Here is a 24,026-nt window from a genome sequence, read left to right as displayed (position 1 = left end):
CTAGTATGAATACTTTCAATTAAATTACCACTTAAAAATTTCTCTAAAATGCCGTTTTATTAATAGTATACAGATGGAATTATTAAAACGCAACTATTCGAATTATTCGTCCACGCCTAATGTTAATTGTTAATGCATGGCGCATCGCGCATGGTCCATGTTCTGCATACCAGCACAATTTCTACTTGGTACATGGTACAAGACCCTGAAAAATGGTATGTGTACCAACAAGTTGGTACGTCTAACATCCCTGCTACTGCCGTCCCGCGGCGAAGACAGGACTGTTCGGCTGGAGAGGGAGACTGCACGAGTGGGCAGGTGGCGAGCGTGTCTGGAGACCACGGCGCGCAGAATATGGCCATCAAGCGAGTCATTCTCCAGTTCAGCATCAGCGTCGTCGTGTTAAAGCTCCCGTTTGGACAGACTTCGAGTCTGGTTATCAATCAGAGATTAAGGCCTAAAGTCTGACAGCTTCTTTTACTTGAAATTTCGGTCGCCTTTATGAAGTGAGGTTGAAGGAAGGTTCCTGCGGTGTAATTTAGGCTACCTTAGCCATTTAAAGGAGCCTAAAATATAAAGGGAGGTCTCTGCATATGGTCGTAAGTGTGTGGTTAGGTAAGAGAGTGACGAAGACTTGTGTAAACATTACTGGACAAATATACTTAACAAAAACCATTTGAGCAATCATTCGAAACCTACATTTCCCATTTGTAACAATTATATAACTTCTTACTTGTACAGTTTTTCAAATATATTTTAAGCTCAAAATATAAAAAAAATTAAATTAAAACTTTAAAAATAAATTGTCTACATAATCAACTTCAAAATCGTTATTTATGTGTTTTTTTTTCTTTCTATATTCCTTGTGTAAATATTCAACTTTAGAACAGTGACGTCCAAGAACTGTTAAATAAGACATCTTTCTCTCTAGATGTTGTTATCGCTAATAGGTTTTCTAAATATGTTCTGCTATTTTATTCTTGCAACACACTTCTGCTGCAGAATTGCGTAACTGAAGATAAGCGTTCTCAAGACTTCAGGCGATAAGGAGAAGTCTCTCAGACAGAGATACCATCCACACTTTCGAGCTGTTACTAACGAACTGTTAACGGGGAAACTTTCCAGGTAGGTCGTAAACAGTACCCAGTAATAGTTAAGTACCATAAAGAAGTTTGTACAAATACGTTTCTATTCTTAAAAAATTGGCGCAATCTTCTGTGATATATTTTTCCACCACTGGAGCTGTCATTAAGCATTTAAAAAAATGTAAATAACTGAATCGGCTTATGCGTTTGAAGGTTATGAATATTTACAGGTTTAAGGATAGCAGAATTTTTGTACATATATTATGGAAAAAAAACATGTAGCTACTATAAATCTCCTGGTATATCAGAGTTATATTGATATGTATTTTAAAAAATTGAAACACAGAATGAAAAAAAATTCTTTTTAGTAATTTAAAAATTAACATTTTAAGAAAAATACACTTTGAACTTTCCAAAGTGGAAAATATATATTCCATACAAACTAAGTCAGTAAGATTAGGTTTTCAGGGTTCGTTAGTGTCTTTGTTTCTTTCCAGCTTAAAAGAGTGTACCAACCATGTCTTGCTGGTTCAAGTTGCATAAATATACATATTTTGTTTTTTAATTAGTTCAGATTTAAGGTTGATTTGTCTTCAGAAGTTGTTTTCAAAATCATTTAAAAAAAAAAATCTCTACGCAAATGTTACTTTAAAATACATATCAAGAAGTAATCTCACTAAGATACCAGAAAATGTATTGTGTCTACATATTTTTTAACTTAGCAAAATATATAAAAAATACTACTTTTTTAATTGTAACCTGTAAAAATGTATAACTTAAAACCAAGATAAGCCGATTCAAATAATTTAAATTGTAATAAAATATATATTATGGCAAAAACGATAAAAAAATTGTATTTTAAAAGATTGCACCAAATGTTCCTGAGGACAGGAACGAACGGTTTGTACAAATTTGTAATGGCCCTAAACATTTAACGGTTACTGTAAGTTGACATGATAATGTTTCGTTGCTTCCTACTGGTGTATTCACTTGGCGTTATATTTAAGAGGGTAGAGTTCACTGGCTTTGGCGGTTTTTAACGAGCCATGGGACGCACACGCTCTTCAAAATATTGCATTATTTTATATCAACTATCGACAATATTGTCGTTCTCCCTGCTTCTTGGTGCGTCGCTTGAAACAAGGGCGTAAACAGTTTCATGAGGTAGAAGGGTCCATGGTGCCGTACAATAATAAACAACAAAAGGAAGAACATTATATATATATATATATATATATATATATATATACATATATATATATATAGAACAACAGTTTTTGAGGATCATTTAAGAATTTTATAACTAAAGTTTTTTATTCTTTGTTTTTCCACTTCGAAAAGTTGAGAAGGCACGTGTTTCCCCCACCCCCCCCAAATTGACACGTCCTTGACTGAAAGAATGTTTGCTTATCCGCATGAAATATTGTACGTTCACGCAAGACTCTGTCTCGCACTTTTTTTTTCCATTCTTATTACTGCCATCTATTACTGTAGTTTTTATCACGATAGTTCTCTTGCATGTTATGTTTTGCTAAGAAATCCGTCACCAGCTAAGAATGTTATTAAAGTGATTAAAATAACAAATTAAAAAAAATTGATGTCTGTAAAGTCTGTTTACGGACGATAGTTTAACGTGACAACGTCATAACAAAACATTGATGAAATAATTGCATACTTTTATGAATAAAATTGAATCGTTTTTATTTTAATAATAAAAGAATAAATAATTTAAATTATACTAGTAATCAGATTTTTAAAATGCAAGAATAATTAACCTTTATTGCCGAAATTGTTGTTGTAATAAGCAATGAAAACCACATTAACTTTTCACTGTCGACGAAACAGTTCACTTGTAGATGTAGTTGTGTGCTGCCGCTGTCTTTCTTCTCCTCGGACGCATAGGCCAATCGAGTGGAAGAGATATACATGCGGCGCAAGCGTACAATGAGCGTAACGGGACACCGCATAACGGAACAATGTGCGTAACGGCACACAGCGTAACGGAACAATGTGCGTAACCGGACACTTTTTCGTGCATGCAGCCGGCGTTCATCGATTTATTAGACCTTGTCACGTCAAAAACTTGTGTATCCATTTTACTGCTATTAGAAAGATAAAGTTACGTATCCAGTGACTTGATTTGTGACGAACCACGGACTGCTGTCGTATTAAATATACGATAATGGGTAGCCTTTAAGTTTTCTTAATGACTAGTGAATTGAAATAACCAACGTGGTAGACGAGACCGCTAACAGAAAATTTTCACACGATCCCACTAACGCGACGTGACGCTACCGAAGCCACGTGACTTCACTCCAGCAACGGTCCGTGGGCAGTTGGTGAGCGAGATTTGGGGGAAGCAGGCTGCTGAAGTTACAGGAGTGCTTTCTTTACGCACGAATAAGGTAATGGAACCTTGATTCAATTTAGTGAGAAGCTACAGCACTACACAACAATCTATATTTTAGGGGACGCAAGTTAGCTACATCTCTGGGCTTGAAGCACGCTGAAATGATACATTACAGTAAGAATCTAAGCGGGATTAAATAAATATATGAAATTAAAATTTTGTATCCGTAGATTGTTATGTGTGTTTCTTAAGGGGGGGGAAGGAGGGGGGGGGGGAGATATCTTTTAATTGCGTTTTTTTAAAACTTGCTTTAGGAAATTTTTTTGCAGTAAAAAGTTAGTCTCATTTATATAGCGTCAATTATAGGGTGGAAACTATGAGCATCTAATATAAATATTTGGAAAATTTTGCATTCTCCTTCGAACTTAATTATTAGGACGATTTTCCAGTAGTTAATTATTTCCCAAATATGTCTTAAAATCTATATAATTATTATTTTATGAGTGTTTGCAGAAAAAAATGTACAGCTTTAAATAAAGTGGTTGATTTTATTTTTACTGTTTGCTTTTGAACATGTAAAATTATTAACAAAACTGTTAATTTTGCTACGTCAAACTGTTATATTTGCGCATATAAATAACGATATAACATTTATTCTAACGAATGTGAACATATTTGAATAGGTACTTGTTCATCTAGTTCTAAGTCACCGGTTAGATCCCGACGGGAGGAAATTAGTTAAAATAGTATTTGAAAAATTATATAAAAATATTTAAATTAAAAAAAACAACTACGTATTGATCTATGGAATGCTCGGTTCGATCCCTGGCATTCCGCACCAATATTTATTAGGTGACTGACCCACACAAACTATACTAAAGCATTTATTATTTCCGTCATTTTGACATCGGGCAGCTAAGTTGACAGACATGACATTTATGCATACAAAATTAAGAGTATTAAGGGTATTCATTTATGTCGGCAGTGGTTTGAACTAACTTATTTTTGGTTCCAGTCGGTTCACCGAAACCATCATAGACAGATAATTTATCTTTGGAGTCTGCTTCTTCCTAATAGAGTTTCTCGATACTATATTCTACAGACTGAGTCACTCCATCGGAATTGTAAGTGACAGTATTCAAAGTCTTGAAAGCACAATTCTTCACTAGGTCCTCGAAAGGCTTCGGTTTACCGCAAACACAGTCCAACCATAAGTTATTTTTTACGCCTACTATGAAGGGTGTACAGAACTAGGAAAGGAGTGATATAGGTATTTCCCCTTAACCCTACTACAAAAATTTTAAAAAATTCTAGAAAAAAAACACTATCATTGCCACCAAGATATTGAAATAATTGGAAAGCAAACAGCTGGCAAAGTATTTGTACCTCCACCTCCCCTCTCGCGCAAACGAATTATGCTAACGCCTCTGCTCGTCCATACGCTGAATGATCATAATTTGCTTGATATCACCAGGAAAAACACAAATGGCTTTTAAATAATATTTATTTAAATAACTCGTTGCAATGCCTCATTCAATTATTTAAATTTTTTTGTAGTCGGTACACATATAAAAACATATATCTACATCTCTCTCTTATTCTCTATCTTTCTGTCTATCCCTCTGTATATAGATCTATATCTATCTCAATTTCTCTATTCATATATTTATCTCTCTATCTTTTTCTATATTGAACCGAACGCAGACAGAAACACCCCCCCCCCCCCCCAATTATAGGTCGTAACAATATTACACAAAAATCTATACTTAAATAGTTCTCCTAAAATATACCATAAAACTTAAATGGTTAGGTTTATTAGATCCCTGCGCAGTACCTACAAAATAGCATAATAAACTAGTAGTATAGGAATGTATGTCCTGGGACTGGCGCTGGCGCGTGGAGCCTGAGCCGGTGTCCGCCATATTGGATTGTGACGTCACGGCGGCCATCTTGGAGGAGTGTAACGGGACATAGCGTAACGGGACAAGTTTTACCTTGACCTTTGACCCTCAAAATTCGCCAAAATTGGGCAAAAATTGCCCAAAATTCGTCAAAATTTACATTTCTGTGGAAAAAAATTCCGCCAAAAAATCTCAAAAAATTCCACAATTCAAAAATTAGGATTTCGAAAATCTTCAAAAGTCGTTTTGCCTTAGAAAGAACCCAAATTACTTAAAGAGGCTTAAGCATCCATGTCTACAGCCTCTGATAAGCCTCTGACGTCATCATGGAATATGTCATTTTGAATAAAGACGTCACCGTTGCAATTATCGTTATGGTCGCCATCTTTAAATTTGGACGCCATCTTGAAAATCTTTAATTATTATCCGATTTTAATGGAAAAAATTCCAAAATTCATCAAAAAATTAACTTATTCGAATTCTGATTGATTATATCGATTACCGTCCTCGGTTCGAACCCGGTGAGTGCAAAAAAAACTAAAAATGGCGACAGGCTCCTTCCTCAATGGTGGATGCAGGCAGACTGACTCCTATCACTTTTTTTCAAAGCATATATATCGTCACCTAGTATGACGTCATGTCCGCCATCTTGAAAATCCATAATTTTAATGCTAGAGATTCGGGAAAAATTTAAAAATCATTAAAAAAATTAACTAATCGAATTAAATAATAAAAAAATCCTTATAACCACCGTTGCACTTTTCGTAACGGCCACCATCATTTAATCAAGAAACTGGAGGTCACCATCTTGTTTTCATCCGCTAGAGTGTGCTGATACCATGTTAGTATACTTAACCGGTCACCACACCTTTAACCTTGACCTTGAAATTTGACCTTGACCTTGAAATTTGACCTTCACCGTGAACTTTGACCTTGACCTTGATATTTTACCTTGACCTTTGACCTTGTCCTTGAAATTTGACCTTGACCTTGAAATTTGACCTTGACCTGGATATTTGACTTTGACCCTGAAATTTGACTTTGTCCTTGTCGACCATCATGGATTCGACATTTTATGTTCAGTACATGCTACCAGGAGCTACCACCTGCTGGAGTACGCCATCTTGTGTGTGTGTACTTGTATTATAGAGTACATTTCCATCTGGATAATTTTATTCTAACCCGCTACAGTGCAGTAATAATTTATTATAGAGGTGCCCCCCGCCATCTTGAAATACGGCCGCCATCTTGAAATCATGTAATAATGTAGCTAGAAAAGCGGGAAAAAATCCAAAAGTCATTAAATAAATCACTCATTAACTTACATATTGATTCGATCGATTCCTGTCCTCGGTTCGATACCCGATCGATGCAATAATGTTTAATATTATGTAAAAAATAATAATTTCAATAAACCATGTTCAACATACGTAAAGAGACTCTAAATCCTCTACAACCATCATCCTATCAGACATCAAGACCAACATATTGGTAATTCATAATTTTAATGCTAGAAATTCGGGAAAAAATCCAAAATTCATTAAATAAATTTGTAATCCATATAATGATTGATTGGATCGACTACGGTCCTTGGTTCGATCCCTAGCCGATACAAACCAACTTTAATTAAAAAAATACTAAAAAAGTGTTAGGTTTGAGAAAATAAAAACACCACAAGTTCTTTTAAAAAAATTTTATTACATAAATTCAATACACTACTACAAGTACAAAAAAACACTGACAAATTAGCAAAGCCTTTTGGATTCCTCGATTCAAACAGTCTTCTTATTGTACGGACTAAGCCTTTTACATGACTTTAAATGTCTATCCGATCCGGTCATCACCACAGCCACAGACGGACTGAAGTCCATATCACCAGGGTCTCACTTATATAGACTCATCAGCCGGTACAACACAAGAGTCAAAACAATAACCATGTTCATTATACGCGCACTTAACTTTCTCGGAGCATTTTTTATAATGAAGATGTAAGCTATCAAGACGTGAAATTAGTTTTTTTTGCACTTATAGCACTGAAATTGTATTCTTTTAACATTACTAGAACAACTGCTTCTTTCATGTCTGCGAGCATTTGAGGTGATAGTAAATGATGCGTCACAGTATTTGCACTGACGCAATGTACGCTCTTCATTAGTTGAAGAATCCATTGCTGATGATGAAACTTCGGATGATGGTGGAACAGCACATATCGAAGTCTCCTCCAGTGTTGTCAGAGGCGTTGCCAACGGGATCTGCTCCAACATCGTCGGCGCTGGCGTCATGGTTCCCGTAGTCGATGGTACATCCTCCATCGAGTTCGACGTTAAAGTCGGTAAAGATGCCATCGAAGTCTCAAGAACAGGCAATTACACGACTTATGCACCAGAAGAAACAAACTAGGTGATCCGTACACCGTCGACGGCAGTAACAAACTGAGCGTCCTGCTGTCTAGGACTCGCTTATATACATGCACCGGATGGAATAATACGCTAGTCAAATCAAGAACAATTTATTATAATACTAGAGTCAAAACAACATTAAAAAAATAGAAGCACCATCAACAAAAAAAAGGCAGCACATTTGGAAGCACCGACAACGAAAAAGGCAGCACCATCATCGAAAAGGCCGCACATTTGTCATTGGCTCCAATATTCATTGGCTCCAATATTCATTGGTTCCATCAGTCTATTGATTCTATCAGTCTAGTGACTCCAACAGTCATTGACACCAACAGCCTTTTTCTTCATCAGCTCCAATGATATTTGGCTAGAATGCTATGAGTCTAAGAGACTATGAGGCTACAATTCTACGAGTGTACAAGACTCCAACTACCTTCAAGTGTATAAAGCTCCAAATGCTCCAACAGCTCCAACACGCAATGTACGCAATGTACGCGCAATACACACAGTACACACACACAGGAAACGGAACGTACACACAGTACACACAGGAAACGGAACGTACACACAGTACACACAGGAAACGGAACGTACACACAGTACACACAGGAAACGGAACGTACACACAGTACACACAGGAAACGGAACGTACACACAGTACACACAGGAAACGGAACGTACACACAGTACACACAGGAAACGGAACGTACACACAGTACACACAGGAAACGAAACGTACACACAGTACACACAGGAAACAGAACGTACACACAGTACACACAGGAAACGGAACGTACACACAATGACTACACTTCGTTCGCGCAGTATAAGCATTTAATGAGAACGAAGCACGTTTGGACGGAAATTCTATAAAACGAAAGCTCATTTAACGAAAAGGAGGCGCATTCTCTCGTTCATTCAACTTGGTAGGATGCAATCGTCAATTATAAGTTAGGATATAATCTCTCCAACAGTCTATGAATCCAACAGTTTATATTTCCATTAGCCATCGACTCCAACAGTCATTGACTCCAACAGTCATTGGCTCCAACAGTCATTGCCTCCAACAGCTCCAAATGGCTCCAACAGCTCCAAATGGATCCAAATGCTTCAAACGACCTCCAAATGCTTGACAGCTCCAAATGGCTCCAAATGCTCCAAACGGCCTCCAAATGGCTCCAACAGCCTCCAAATGCTTAACACATCTCCAAATGGCTCCAAATGCTCCAAACGGCCTCCAAATGCTTGACAGCTCCAAATGTCTCCAGCAGCTCCAAATGCTCCAAATGGCTCCAACAGCTCCAACAGCTCCAAATGGCTCCAACAGCTCAAAATGCTCCAAACGGTCTCCAAATGGCTCCAACAGCTCCAACAGCCTCCAAATGCTTAACTCAGCTCCAAATGGCTCCAAATGTTCCAAACGGCCTTCAAATGCTTGACAGCTCCAAATGCTCCAAATGGCTCCAACAGCTCCAAAAGGCTCCAAATGCTTCAAAAGACTCCAAATGCTCCAACAGCTCTAACAGCTCCAAAAAAAAGGCTCCAAATGCTCCAACAGCCTCCAAATGCTTAACACAGCGCCAGATGCTTCAAAAGGCTCCAATTATCGCATCTGTCTTCGTCGGCATTTTCTCTTTTGCTCCCACTGCTCCAACAGCATTATGTTATATGATTCCATGGATACTTTGTTACGTAGCTACAGGTCTACGAGGTTCCAATGCATCATGTTTACGAAGCTTCCAGGACACGAGGCTACATGGCTACGAGACTACATGACTCTAACTGATTACAATAGCACCACTCAGTGGTGAGAGTTAGGTTATCTAATGCAAAGCAAATTGATGTAAGTAGTTCTGACTGTCATCAACAGATGTAGCCACGTGTTGCTTGCAGGTAAATATTAATTAGTTATTTTATGTGGGATGCGGGATGCTCACTAACGATCGCAAAAGAAGGAGGGCTTCGCTAGACACCAAGGAGAAGGAAGTTCGTCTTACATGTTAATGCTTCGCTGATGTCTCATGGCATATTATTTGACTGAGTAATGGTTGTTTATTTCTTTAATTCCACCTGGTAAAATTATTGCAAGTGTCAATTTATTAGCAGAAATTCACTAATTAAATGTAGCTCTGAATAAAATGACATGACTCATTAGGTAAATATCCTTCATGCAGAGATCGATTTCACACAAATAATCAGCAGCACTCAGAGAAAATCATTAGATGTCTAGCCAGGAATAACCAGAAGCACTTGGAGAAAACCATCAAATTATTAACAAGAATAATCAGGAGCACACGGAGAAAACGTAATGACAAGAATAATCAGGAGCACACGGAGAAAACATAATAACAAGAATAATCGGGAGCACACGGAGAAAACCACCACACGGTTTCTTGATATCATAAAATTAGAGGAAAAAAAAAAAAATAAAAAATAAATTAATAAATAATTTAAAATAAAAACAAAAAATACATAAGATTCTGCTAGCTTGTGAACTTCTCATTGATGAGCAAAGATAGAGTTCTAGTACAAGCCAGAATTTTATGTATTTTTTGTTTTTATTTTAAATTTTTTATTTATTTATTTTTTATTTTTTTTCCCCTCTAATTTTATGATATCAAGAAAACGTGTGGTGGTTTTCTCCGTGTGCTCCCGATTATTCTTGTTATTATGTTTTCTCCGTGTGCTCCTGATTATTCTTGTCATTACGTTTTCTCCGTGCGCTCCTGATTATTCTTGTTAATAATTTGATAGTTTTCTCCAAGTGCTTCTGGTTATTCCTGGCTAGACATCTAATGATTTTCTCTGAGTGCTGCTGATTATTTGTGTGAAATCGATCTCTGCATGAAGGATATTTACCTAATGAGTCATGTCATTTTATTCAGAGCTACATTTAATTAGTGAATTTCTGCTAATAAATTGACACTTGCAATAATTTTACCAGGTGGAATTAAAGAAATAAACAACCATTACTCAGTCAAATAATATGCCATGAGACATCAGCGAAGCATTAACATGTAAGACGAACTTCCTTCTCCTTGGTGTCTAGCGAAGCCCTCCTTCTTTTGCGATCGTTAGTGAGCATCCCGCATCCCACATAAAATAACTAATTAATATTTACCTGCAAGCAACACGTGGCTACATCTGTTGATGACAGTCAGAACTACTTACATCAATTTGCTTTGCATTAGATAACCTAACTCTCACCACTGAGTGGTGCTATTGTAATCAGTTAGAGTCATGTAGTCTCGTAGCCATGTAGCCTCGTGTCCTGGAAGCTTCGTAAACATGATGCATTGGAACCTCGTAGACCTGTAGCTACGTAACAAAGTATCCATGGAATCATATAACATAATGCTGTTGGAGCAGTGGGAGCAAAAGAGAAAATGCCGACGAAGACAGATGCGATAATTGGAGCCTTTTGAAGCATCTGGCGCTGTGTTAAGCATTTGGAGGCTGTTGGAGCATTTGGAGCCTTTTTTTTGGAGCTGTTGGAGCTGATGGAGCCATTTGGAGCTGTTGGAGCATTTGGAGTCTTTTGAAGCATTTGGAGCCTTTTGGAGCTGTTGGAGCCATTTGGAGCATTTGGAGCTGTCAAGCATTTGAAGGCCGTTGGGAACATTTGGAGCCATTTGGAGCTGAGTTAAGCATTTGGAGGCTGTTGGAGCTGTTGGAGCCATTTGGAGACCGTTTGGAGCATTTTGAGCTGTTGGAGCCATTTGGAGCTGTTGGAGCTGTTGGAGCCATTTGGAGCATTTGGAGCTGCTGGAGACATTTGGAGCTGTCAAGCATTTGGAGGCCGTTTGGAGCATTTGGAGCCATTTGGAGATGTGTTAAGCATTTGGAGGCTGTTGGAGCCATTTGGAGGCCGTTTGGAGCATTTGGAGCCATTTGGAGCTGTCAAGCATTTGGAGGTCGTTTGAAGCATTTGGATCCATTTGGAGCTGTTGGAGCCATTTGGAGCTGTTGGAGGCAATGACTGTTGGAGCCAATGACTGTTGGAGTCAATGACTGTTGGAGTCGATGGCTAATGGAAATATAAACTGTTGGATTCATAGACTGTTGGAGAGATTATATCCTAACTTATAATTGACGATTGCATCCTACCAAGTTGAATGAACGAGAGAATGCGCCTCCTTTTCGTTAAATGAGCTTTCGTTTTATAGAATTTCCGTCCAAACGTGCTTCGTTCTCATTAAATGCTTATACTGCGCGAACGAAGTGTAGTCATTGTGTGTACGTTCCGTTTCCTGTGTGTACTGTGTGTACGTTCTGTTTCCTGTGTGTACTGTGTGTACGTTTCGTTTCCTGTGTGTACTGTGTGTACGTTCCGTTTCCTGTGTGTACTGTGTGTACGTTCCGTTTCCTGTGTGTACTGTGTGTACGTTCCGTTTCCTGTGTGTACTGTGTGTACGTTCCGTTTCCTGTGTGTACTGTGTGTACGTTCCGTTTCCTGTGTGTACTGTGTGTACGTTCCGTTTCCTGTGTGTACTGTGTGTACGTTCCGTTTCCTGTGTGTACTGTGTGTACGTTCCGTTTCCTGTGTGTGTACTGTGTGTATTGCGCGTACATTGCGTACATTGCGTGTTGGAGCTGTTGGAGCATTTGGAGCTTTATACACTTGAAGGTAGTTGGAGGAGTCTTGTACACTCGTAGAATTGTAGCCTCATAGTCTCTTAGACTCGTAGCATTCTAGCCAAATATCATTGGAGCTGATGAAGAAAAAGGCTGTTGGTGTCAATGACTGTTGGAGTCACTAGACTGATAGAATCAATAGACTGATGGAACCAATGAATATTGGAGCCAATGACAAATGTGCGGCCTTTTCGATGATGGTGCTGCCTTTTTCGTTGTCGGTGCTTCCAAATGTGCTGCCTTTTTTTTGTTGATGGTGCTTCTATTTTTTTAATGTTGTTTTGACTCTAGTATTATAATAAATTGTTCTTGATTTGACTAGCGTATTATTCCATCCGGTGCATGTATATAAGCGAGTCCTAGACAGCAGGACGCTCAGTTTGTTACTGCCGTCGACGGTGTACGGATCACCTAGTTTGTTTCTTCTGGTGCATAAGTCGTGTAATTGCCTGTTCTTGAGACTTCGATGGCATCTTTACCGACTTTAACGTCGAACTCGATGGAGGATGTACCATCGACTAAGGGAACCATGACGCCAGCGCCGACGATGTTGGAGCAGATCCCGTTGGCAACGCCTCTGACAACACTGGAGGAGACTTCGATATGTGCTGTTCCACCATCATCCGAAGTTTCATCATCAGCAATGGATTCTTCAACTAATGAAGAGCGTACATTGCGTCAGTGCAAATACTGTGACGCATCATTTACTATCACCTCAAATGCTCGCAGAAATGAAAGAAGCAGTTGTTCTAGTAATGTTAAAAGAATACAATTTCAGTGCAATAAGTGCAAAAAAAAACTAATTTCACGTCTTGATAGCTTACATCTTCATTATAAAAAATGCTCCGAGAAAGTTAAGTGCGCGTATAATGAACATGGTTATTGTTTTGACTCTTGTGTTGTACCGGCTGATGAGTCTATATAAGTGAGACCCTGGTGATATGGACTTCAGTCCGTCTGTGGCTGTGGTGATGACCGGATCGGATAGACATTTAAAGTCATGTAAAAGGCTTAGTCCGTACAATAAGAAGACTGTTTGAATCGAGGAATCCAAAAGGCTTTGCTAATTTGTCAGTGTTTTTTTGTACTTGTAGTAGTGTATTGAATTTATGTAATAAAATTTTTTTAAAAGAACTTGTGGTGTTTTTATTTTCTCAAACCTAACACTTTTTTAGTATTTTTTTAATTAAAGTTGGTTTGTATCGGCTAGGGATCGAACCAAGGACCTTAGTCGATCCAATCAATCATTATATGGATTACAAATTTATTTAATGAATTTTGGATTTTTTCCCGAATTTCTAGCATTAAAATTATGAATTACCAATATGTTGGTCTTGATGTCTGATAGGATGATGGTTGTAGAGGATTTAGAGTCTCTTTACGTATGTTGAACATGGTTTATTGAAATTATTATTTTTTACATAATATTAAACATTATTGCATCGATCGGGTATCGAACCGAGGACAGGAATCGATCGAATCAATATGTAAGTTAATGAGTGATTTATTTAATGACTTTTGGATTTTTTCCCGCTTTTCTAGCTACATTATTACATGATTTCAAGATGGCGGCCGTATTTCAAGATGGCGGGGGGCACCTCTATAATAAATTATTACTGCACTGTAGCGGGTTAGAATAAAATTATCCAGATGGAAATGTACTCTATAATACAAGTACACACACACAAGATGGCGTACTCCAGCAGGTGGTAGCTCCTGGTAGCATGTACTGAACATAAATTGTCGAATCCATGATGGTCGACAAGGACAAAGTCAAATTTCAGGGTCAAAGTCAAATATCCAGGTCAAGGTCAAATTTCAAGGTCAAGGTCAAATTTCAAGGACAAGGTCAAAGGTCAAGGTAAAATATCAAGGTCAAGGTCAAAGTTCACGGTAAAGGTCAAATTTCAAGGTCAAGGTCAAATTTCAAGGTCAAGGTTAAAGGTGTGGTGACCGGTTAAGTATACTAACATGGTATCAGCACACTCTAGCGGATGAAAACAAGATGGTGACCTCCAGTTTCTTGATTAAATGATGGTGGCCGTTACGAAAAGTGCAACGGTGGTTATAAGGATTTTTTTATTATTTAATTCGATTAGTTAATTTTTTTAATGATTTTTAAATTTTTCCCGAATCTCTAGCATTAAAATTATGGATTTTCAAGATGGCGGACATGACGTCATACTAGGTGACGATATATATGCTTTGAAAAAAAGTGATAGGAGTCAGTCTGCCTGCATCCACCATTGAGGAAGGAGCCTGTCGCCATTTTTAGTTTTTTTTGCACTCACCGGGTTCGAACCGAGGACGGTAATCGATATAATCAATCAGAATTCGAATAAGTTAATTTTTTGATGAATTTTGGAATTTTTTCCATTAAAATCGGATAATAATTAAAGATTTTCAAGATGGCGTCCAAATTTAAAGATGGCGACCAAAACGATAATTGCAACGGTGACGTCTTTATTCAAAATGACATATTCCATGATGACGTCAGAGGCTTATCAGAGGCTGTAGACATGGATGCTTAAGCCTCTTTAAGTAATTTGGGTTCTTTCTAAGGCAAAACGACTTTTGAGGATTTTCGAAATCCTAATTTTTGAATTGTGGAATTTTTTGAGATTTTTTGGCGGAATTTTTTTCCACAGAAATGTAAATTTTGACGAATTTTGGGTAATTTTTGCCCAATTTTGGCGAATTTTGAGGGTCAAAGTTCAAGGTAAAACTTGTCCCGTTACGCTATGTCCCGTTACACTCCTCCAAGATGGCCGCCGTGACGTCACAATCCAATATGGCGGACACCGGCTCAGGCTCCACGCGCCAGCGCCAGTCCCAGGACATACATTCCTATACTACTTAAACTGTATTTAACTTTTGTACTGGGAGGCAGTACTTAATTTTTATAATTTGCTTGACGTCAGTCCTAACGACGATGTACGTAGAAAACAGCTGTCTACAGCATAGTAGTAGCACCAACCAAGATCGGAGTAAAATGGAGAGCCCGCGCGTGCAACTGGACGCAACGCATTAAGCAAACCAAAGTTTCTGCAAATTAAGTTCCAGGACGAACCACGTGCACAGGCTTTCAAAAATTATGTTTCTTTTTAAACCGTGCTTACAAAGTGCCAGAAACATTTTATTTACTTGCAGAGGGAAAATGCACTAGTCTAGTCCAACAATCCAACAAATGTAGGCTAAGCGTACCAGGCAGTTCGACGAAAGTTAGTGAATTACGTAATGCATGCGATTGCTATGCCCAAAAACTTTACGTTTTCGTCAATGAGCCTTATGTACTAAAAAAATTACCTTTAAATCTGCACAGTAAAAAAAGTGCATTAAATGGCCACAAAGTGATGTAACTGAACACATGCATAGACGTAGTGTTTCTAAAATTCTATTCCAGAACAGTCTCCGAACGGGGCGACGGAAGACTGCCATGTCGGAAGACTACCATAATGAGAGTATTCCGCCTGGCCTCTTCGAAAAAGTAACATAACGGAAAAATGCCATACATCCGAAGGACGAAACGGAATTCTGCCATATTTTCTTACACCCTCCATGGAAAGAGTACAAAAGCATTGCCCTCGAAGTAGTGTATAGAATACTCGGTAGGTAGCGCTGTCAACCCTCTAGCTGTTTTTCAGGTTAACTTTAAAGATTACAGACATAGTTGCAATAACAAATTACTTCCAGATCGCGGACGAGAAGAAAAAACATGTTTCCAAAAATGTATTATAGGAAGCACTTTTTCTTATTACGACGATTAAATATATATATATATTTTTTTTTTTTGTGGTACCTAGTATTCCATTCTGCCAAAATTTCTTATACATTTTACGGAATGAGGAAAACGGCATTAGTCGTAAAATTGTAATGCTTTATAGAATTTACATTTTTGCACACTGGAATAATTGAAGTAATTGTAGATAATTATTTAATGAGTGCAAATTCAACGCAAATATTCAAGGATTTTCTTATGTAATGTTTTCATTATTAGGGTGACTGAACACAAACAACTCAGATATTAAGGTTTCTAATGTCTATAATAAATTATTTTAAGTCTACAAAATGTGTTTTTAAGATGCTGAAATGCGAGGGAAATATTTTGTGCAATATAGTTTGTTGGCACAGGGAAAGCAGCACAGGCGATCTAGGGGAGACATAGGCTAGTACATCGAATGTTGATGGGTTTTGCACAGGCATATTGTCCTGCTTTATTGAAACTGTCAGATCTAATTGAAATTCAGTTGTTGTGCCTTACAGCACCTATAAACGAATTGTGACATAAAAAAACAACAATAACACATTAACACAAGACATACACTGAGACATCAATGCTACAAAACACGAAACAACACAACACACAGATAGATAAAGATTGATAAAGTTCATGTTAACCAATTGGTTACTTTGGTTTTCACAAAAATCTTAAACCGAAACTAAAATGGTTTATACAAAATAAATATGTAGATTACAAAAGTTTTACCAATGATTATTCAAAAGGAGTTATATTTTTTTACAATATTTTATAGTTACTAATGGTTTTAAGTGGCACTAATTCTGTAATTGTAAGTTAGAATTCTTAATCCAAACCGAGCCATTATGTCTGAACCAACAAAAATGGTAATAAAAGGTATATAATAAAAAGTTATTCACTGATCGAACGTTTAATAAATAGAAAATGCAAATAGGTTATATAGGAATGTAGTATATTCAAAATTATTTACATACCTGAAATTTTTAAATATTTATTTAATAACTTTTTCTTCACACTTTCAATTCTTTTCTAATTAAAATCATTTAATGCAGAGAAAGTTTTGAGTTTAATAAGACCTAAAGATCTTCATATGTTTGCTAATAGTATTATCTACATGTTGGTGGGAAAAAAGCTTGGCATCAATATAACACTAAGGTCTTAAAAGAGAACACCACGTTTAATGTCATAACTTACTATGTGATAATTCTGATTAATTAAATTAGTTTTTTGACTAAATATTATAAAAAAGTGCTATATTAATTCAGAGACGTTTTTTAACTTTAAAATCAGATCCGGACAGCTGAAATATCTTGCTGAATAGTTTCACAAACTATATACTATATATATTTTTCATCAGCATCTTTTCTTGATCAATTCTGATTACAGTTGGAATATAATTTATTTATTATTAAAGAGTAGTTAAGATAAACTACTACTTTGCGGAACACCTAATGCCATGAAACTATATATGCAAATTTGACTGTAAAGCGTCTATTTGTAAGATAATTAAAACATATATACCACGCATTGCTTGATGAGGACTGAAATTGATAATATTTAATCATAAGATTATGTTGGAAAGTATCAAAGGCTTTTCTCATGTTGAAATAAATAGAATATTTTATTTACATCTGGATTTATACTGGTACACACACACATATAAAAAACGTTTGTTAAACATGTGGTTTTAGACTAATAATATTTTTAGGAATAAAATTCATGTAGGCCTACCTATAAATATTTTTTCGTCAAAACCTTCCAAAATACTACAAAACAAAGGTTTCTGACTAGAATTTAATTGTCAATAATACTTCAAGATAATATATACCGATAAATGGTTGAACACACAACAACGGTATTACAATCACTCACTGACTAATACACACTTAATTCAAATATTTTATGTACAAAAGCAAAAAAAAAAAAAATTATGTTTTAAATTTTTGTTTGAGCTTTATTTATAACATGGTGGAATGATAATGCTACAGTTACTAAAAGCTAAAACGCTTCAAAACTAATATATATATATATATATATATATATATATATATATATATTGACGTCCCTCGGCTTCTGGTCCCCGTTTTCCCGTTGAAATAAATGTCCTGTTATGCCCGTACTGCCCTCGTCGGAGAGGTGTGGGTCCAGGCCAACGTGGCCGGGACCGGGAAAGGCGGGACCTGGAGGGAGAGTGAAGTGATTGCGAGGAATGTTGGTAGGTTGTCGCAAGCAGAACACGGCATTAACGAATTTCACGAGCCGTCTTTTATTAACGCTTATAAAGTACTGCCGCAGCCTGGCGGAACCGTCGCGGAACAAGTGCCCTACCACGGCGACACGGACTCCCTGATGACGGGGCGGTTCTCAAATACGTTTCGGCGCGAATCGTAAAGTTTATTAATGCTAGGCTGACCCAGTGAGAGAGGGCCCGAAGACGGAGCGCTGTACATACGCGGCCCGTTACGTAATGTTCCGTGGACGGCGAAAAGTTCAGAGACTCGTAGCACCACGTTCGCGTTGTAGAAACTGCCCGCTAGACACGTCTCCCGATGACTCGTAAGTTAACAATGCTAAGCTGATTCGCGGTGGCAGCTCAGCTGCCGTGACCGACTGCGGACTGAGCGAACGTTCAATCCCGAGCGCAACGTGCGCGGCTCGCGGAGCAACGAACACGTCTGTCTCCGCTCGAGACCAGGACGCGACTGCCTCTCCCCGCTCGCCCGCGGGCCGGCGCCCGCGGGTGGCGGGGAGGGAGGGGAAAATCGGCCGGCGTGGGAGAGAGCTCCGTCCCGCGGCGCGCCAGGCTGCAATTACATACTACGGCGAAACACTTCAGAAAAAGTTATTGAATTATTTACAAAGACATACACGAGACATTAATTACACAGCGAACTTGCACAATGAATAATAAATAAAATAAGTTAATTACACACATTCAAATCCCTTAATCGTTTACAAATATATACACACTGAAATAAAAGATAAAGTCACATAGAAAAAACACTCGTTGGCATGCTAGGGCGCATGCGGGTGCGTCCCTGGCCGTCGCACACACTGGGGTTCACTGGGGGGGAAAACAGGCCCCCTCAGGCCCGCGTCGGTGGCCAGGTACGGCCTCTGTATCTGGGAGGGTACGACGACTGTCGTCATATGCCCCCCCTCTCCCGAGGCCGTCCTGGCCCCCGACGCCGACCTAGACCGGCAGCCGCGTCCGCGTCCGGCCACTTGTCTGGTCGTCGGAGCTCGTCACGTCATTCCGTCCGGGTCGGGCAAACTGGGGCAGGAGCTGCATCACGCTGCAGCGTAACCCCCCGTCGGTCGTTTGTCTTACGTCTCGGGGTTTGCGCTGACTCCCCCACTCGTAGTCCCGGAGGTAGTGGGGGGCCGTCTTCTCATGCGTGGACCGGCACAACGCCGGTCCCCTCCCCGCATGAGCGGTCATCCTCGGCTCCCCGGAAGGCAAGTCCAGGACCACCTGCTGGGCCCTGTCGACATCGCCCTCCCCACTGAGGAGCCGGACCGTTACCCCGTCTGTCACGTCCTTGCTCACGTCCGTCCCCGTCACCCGCCGTTCCCAGGAGTGGACGTACCTCCGTCCACGTCTCTGGGTAGGCTCCGGCAACGTCACCACTGGTTCACTCAGGTCGACCAGGTCGCCCTGAGCAGTGTTGTCATGTGTTACGTCCTCGATGAGTGGTCCATCAGTGTCGTTGGCGTAGGCGCTGACGTCATCAGGCGGGAGCACCCGGTCCACGAAGCGCTCCAGCTCTGCCATGCTTGCGCCACGCGGACCCCTTCCGCCCCTTCTGACGGGCGTCCGTTCCCCGCCCCCTCTTGCCAGTTGCCAACCACCGTTCCCCTTTTGCTGTCCCCCCGTAGGAGGCTGAGTCGGTGTCGTCGTGGGGGCCCGTCCATGTGTCGTGCCCCAGGTGTCGTCGTCCCTGTCAACGTTCCTGCCAACCCCCCGCAGTGACTTGGGGTGGGCGTGTCCTCGTCGACGACCCTGATCCGGCTCCGGTGGCATCACCACGGGGTCACCGAGGTCGACCAGGACTCCTACTGCGACGTTGTCATCGGTCCTGTCCCGTGTGTCGTCGTCCCTGTCAACGTTCCTGCCCACCCCCCGCATTGACCTGGGGTGGGCGTGTCCTCGTCGACGTCCCTGATCCGGCTCCGGTGGCGTCACCACGGGGTCACCGAGGTCGACCAGGACTCCTACTGCGACGTTGTCATCGGTCCTGTCCCGTGTGTCGTCGTCCCTGTCAACGTTCCTGCCCACCCCCCGCAGTGACCTGGGGTGGGCGTGTCCCCGTCGACGTCCCTGATCCGGCTCTGGTGGCGTCACCACGGGGTCACCGAGGTCGACCAGGACCCCTACTGCGACGTTGTCATCGGTCCTGTCCCGTGTGTCGTCGTCCCTGTCAACGTTCCTGCCAACCCCCCGCAGTGACCTGGGGTGGGCGTGTCCCCGTCGACGTCCCAGGTCCGGCTCCGGCGGTACCACCACAGGGGCGCCGAGGTCGGCCAGTACACCTTCGGTGACGTCATCCTCGGCCTCGTCACCGTCCACTGGTCCGCTGTCGTCGTGGTCGTACTCGTCGTGCGGGTCGCCTATCAGTCGAATGTCGTCCCTGTGCACCTTAGTTGTCCGTCCGTCGGCGCGACGCACGAGGTACGAGGTGGTGCCCAGTCTGTCTACGATCTCCTGTGGCCCCGCCCACTTAGGAGCCAGACTGGCGCAAAAGCCCCGCTCGCCAGCCGACAGGTGATGACACTTAACAAACACCTGCTGGCCAGGCTCTAGTCGTGCTGGGGGCTGGTGCGTCTGCGGCGTACGTCTAGTCAGGTAGTCAGCTTGGCGACGTCGGGCGTCTTCGCGCAGATTGTCCGTGGTCATGTCGTGCAAGTCGGGGGTTGCTCGCGCTTCCCCGGGCAGGGCGAGGTTCCGGCCCTGCACCAGTTCAGCGGGGGAATGGCCCGTGACCGCGTTCGTCCGACGGCGCAGGCAAAACAGCAGCGTCGGCAGGTGCAGGTCCCACTTGGTGTGGTCCTCGTCCAACCGGATGCGCAGCTGAGTTTTAATGTCCTGATTCCGCCTTTCGGTCGGATTCGCGCGCGGATGGTAGGTGGGCGTCGTGTGATGCTCCACCCCCCAACACGCGCAGGACACTCGCCAGCTTCTCCCCGTGAACTGCACCCCGTTGTCCGTCAGCAGGACCGCGGGGTACCCGTATCGCGGGAAGAACTCGCGCTCGAGCAGGGCAATCACGGTGCCGGCTTTCACGTTTGGTACTGCGAACGCCTCCGCCCAGCGGGTGAAGACATCCGTGACCACAACAATGAATCGCCGACCACGGGACGTGCGAGGATACGGCCCCATAATATCCACCGCCACAGTGTGGAAGGGATTCCGGGGCCGTCGTGGGACCTGCTGCTCCTTGCCGTCGGGTCGCCTGGACTTCCGCTCCTGGCAACGCAGGCAGGCCCGCACGTAGCGTCTCACTTCTGCCGCGTCGCCAGGCCAGCGGAACGTCCGTCTGACCTCACGCAGCGTCTGCTCCGCGCCCGGGTGTCCCGCCAGGGGGTGGTCATGCAGGTAGCTCAGGACCCAGCGCCTGGCCTCGGGCGGCACGTGGGTCCGCCACCCGCTCGACCTGTGAGCCCCCCTGGTCTGGAGCACCCCGTTCAGGCTCCGGCAGCCCGGTATCACCCCCTCCCCACACTCTGTAAGTCGGGTCCGGGTGTCGGGGTCCCGGAGTTGCGCCGCGTGGACCCACGCCAGCAGGTCAGTCATAGTCTCGGGTCGCGCGTCGGGTGCAGGAGCAGTGGGGCTTGTCAGCGCATACAACGCGCACGGTCGCGGCACCGAGTCCTCTACCCCGCGCTCACGCTCAGGGATGAGCACTTCCTCCCAGCCCTGGTCGTCGTGGAACTCATTCTCAGGGTCCGGATTCCGGGACAACTCGTCGGCCAACTGATTTTCACGTCCAGGAATGTGCTCGACCGTGAACGAGAATTCCTGGATCAGCATGGCCCACCGAGTGAACTTAGACTTCCGGCCCTGAGCGGAGTCCAACCAGCGGAGGCATTGGCTGTCGGTTCTCAGCGTGAATGAGCGGCCCTCGACGTGGTGACGGTACCTCTGTAGGGCCCAGACCACCGCAAGGCACTCTTGCTCATTCACGTGATACTTCCGCTCAGCCTGCCCAAACTTGGCACTGGCGTACTCGATCACGCGCCTCTCGCCCCGGTCATCCATCTGGTACAACACCGCCCCCATCCCCTCCCGACTCGCATCCGTCTGGATGAAGATGGGGCGGCTGGGCACCAGGCGTGAGAGCGTGTGACAGTTCCTGAACCGGCGCTTCACCTGTCGCAAGGCCTCGTCCGCGGCGGGGGTCCACCGGAACTTAGTCTTCGGCGACAGTAGGTCCGTCATCGGGGCCGTCACCGTGGCGAAGTCGGGGACGAAGGACCGCAGCCAGTTGAGCAGCCCCAGCAGCTTCTGGAGCTGCTTCCTGGTCTTCGGTGCCCCCTTTCCCTCTATTAGCTCCAACTGCTCAGGTCGGGGGTGGCACCCCTCCGCCGTCACTATGTGTCCTAGGAACTCTATTTCCGTGGCCCCAATGTGGCATTTCTTTGGGGCGCACGTCAGTCTGTGTCTGGCCATACGTTCTAGCACCAATGCCAGATGGTGCGCGTGTTCCTCCCACGTCCTGGACCAGATGATAACGTCGTCCAGATAGGCACTGGCGAACTCACCAATGTACCCATCCAGAACACGTACCATCAGGGCCTGGAACGTGGCAGGGGCGTCCATGAGACCAAACGGCATGGCGCAGAACTGGTAACGTCGACCGTCTGGTGCCGTAAATGCCGTCTTAGGGCGGTCCTCCAGACATACCGGCACCTGCCAGTAGCCTGATTTTAAGTCTAGTGTCGTGAAAATAGTGGCGTCCCCCAGTCCTGCCAGTGCGTCTGTGATATTGATCTGCGGGGGCGGGGCGGGAATGGTCAGTTTGTTTATCGCCTTGAAGTTTACGCAAAAGCGTAGACTTCCGTCTTTCTTGGTGGCCAGCACCACCCGTGAGTTATACGGGGAGGTGCTGGGTTCCACTACCCCGTCACGTAACATCTCGTCAATTTGAGTCTGTATGGCCTCCCGTTCCCGGATGCCAAATCCGTATACCTTCTCAAAGGGAGGGCGGTGCGGTACCATCGGTATCCGGTGCTCCGTCACGTTTGTCCGTCGTAGCCGGTCCGCGGCCGCAAATACCTGTGCCTGAGAGGTGAGGACATGGTTGATGACATCGACGTACTCCTCTGGAACACCGTGCTGAAGGTCTTCTAGGCGAATGACTGACTGAGGGGGACTGGGGGGAACCTGGTGCACGCCGTACACCGTCCAGCGCCCCTGGGTGCCGAAGTGCATCCGGCCAGCTCGTACTTCCACGGTGGCGTCGACCTCGTGCAGCCATGGGACCCCCAGAATCAGCCCCTCGCGGAGCTCGGGGACCACCCAGGCCTCGACGTGGCTAACGTGACCAACGATGCTCATTGTTACCTGAGTGATGCCCCCTGCTGCAACGACGGCGTCCCTGGTGGCCAGCTGCACCAGCTCCCTCCGCGGTGTCACTGCCTCCGCTCCCACCAGGTGGGCCGCGATGTAGGTTCGGCTGGCGGCGGTGTCCACCAGGGCCAGCATCTCCCGCCCGTTAGCGCGGACAGGAATTCGCAGCAGCTCCGGCTCCTCGGGGCCGACCTGCCCCAGCTGTGCAGTCGTCTGTCCCCCACCGCCCCCGGCCACCTGGCCGTCCGGGCGTGGGGAACTCGCGGCGAGGTCCGCGGCTCGCTCCGGCGCCGACGTGTTGACGTTCCGGTGGTCCACCTCGTCGACGA

At 43.2% G+C, this 24,026-nt stretch overlaps 1 protein-coding gene across 2 annotated transcripts in view; it reads left to right on the top strand.

The window, feature by feature from the left end:
• The first annotated feature begins 1,072 nt into the window (after positions 1-1,072).
• The window catches only part of LOC134543149 (uncharacterized), a 35,356-nt gene continuing 12,402 nt past the window's right edge, over positions 1,073-24,026 (top strand). Inside the window, exon 1 of one of the 2 annotated variants that reach the window (XM_063388006.1) lies at positions 1,073-1,129. The gene's annotated coding sequence lies outside the window, so the exon portion shown is untranslated. The remainder of the gene's footprint in view (positions 1,130-24,026) is intronic. The other variant, XM_063388007.1, reaches the window with a different exon arrangement.

Source organism: Bacillus rossius, assembly GCF_032445375.1.
Source record: "Bacillus rossius redtenbacheri isolate Brsri chromosome 9 unlocalized genomic scaffold, Brsri_v3 Brsri_v3_scf9_2, whole genome shotgun sequence".
Taxonomy (NCBI): domain Eukaryota; kingdom Metazoa; phylum Arthropoda; class Insecta; order Phasmatodea; family Bacillidae; genus Bacillus; species Bacillus rossius.
This window is presented reverse-complemented; position numbering and strand designations above follow the sequence as displayed.